The sequence below is a fragment of the Rhagoletis pomonella genome, unplaced genomic scaffold (assembly GCF_013731165.1).
Source record: "Rhagoletis pomonella isolate Grant_MI unplaced genomic scaffold, Rhpom_1.0 Rhpom_scaffold_00001, whole genome shotgun sequence".
In the NCBI taxonomy this organism is placed as follows: domain Eukaryota; kingdom Metazoa; phylum Arthropoda; class Insecta; order Diptera; family Tephritidae; genus Rhagoletis; species Rhagoletis pomonella.
Genome location: NW_023458555.1, coordinates 18,869,423 through 18,870,349, shown reverse-complemented (window position 1 = coordinate 18,870,349; position 927 = coordinate 18,869,423).

Below are 927 nucleotides of genomic sequence, written 5' to 3'. Positions count from 1 at the left end.
CCTCACCTCACCTCACCTCACCTCACCTCACCTCACCTCACCTCACCTCACCTCACCTCACCTCACCACACCTCACCTCACCTCACCTCAAATGCAATTCCGAGACCATTTCCACAATATTCTGAACAGCCCTTATGTATGCCCCTTGTGCATCCAATCAACACGTCCATTTGCCGCACTATCTCTTAAGAATGTGCAACAAATTTCAGAGTAAAGTGCACGCAAGTACTTGCACTCTTGCATAAAATGTCTTTAATAAGGAAGTAGTACAACAAACACAATATCAACAACAGAAATTTGTACAAATGCAGTAATTTACTGCAACGCTTTATTGCAATCAGCAAACAACATAAAATGACAATAAAATAAATTTCGTTTTTCTTTTTCACTTAACAATCTAAGCTTGATTAACGAATACTTATTAAAGAAGCTTTACCTTTAAAGGTAAAATCGCACATAAGTATTTTGACCCCGCACTAAAATGTCAACTTTTACCCAAATATTCTCTACAAAATTCCATTTACTGGCAGCTATTTTACGAAGTGGAAAATTGTGCAAAATTTTATCTGCGTCCAGACGCTTTTGTACGCGCTTTATCACTTATTTTTTATTTTTTTCAATTCAATTTCATGCGCAGTTATCACATTGCTGCTGCTCCCTTTTTTGGCACTCTATGACATACATACATAGATATATACTATATGTATGTACATACTTCCCATCACTGGCTAGAATCTTTTTCCACAAATTTGATTTTCATGCAAATTTTAGTACCCTCTTTTTGTTTCCTTGTTTCGTAAATGCGAATTGCGCGCGCTTTTTCCATTCCAAGAACAATTCACAATAAAAGCAGGAAAGTCAAATGAAAGCAGTGAAATCAGCAGTGGTGTAAAATATGAGTAGCGCTATTAGTAAAAAACATATGCA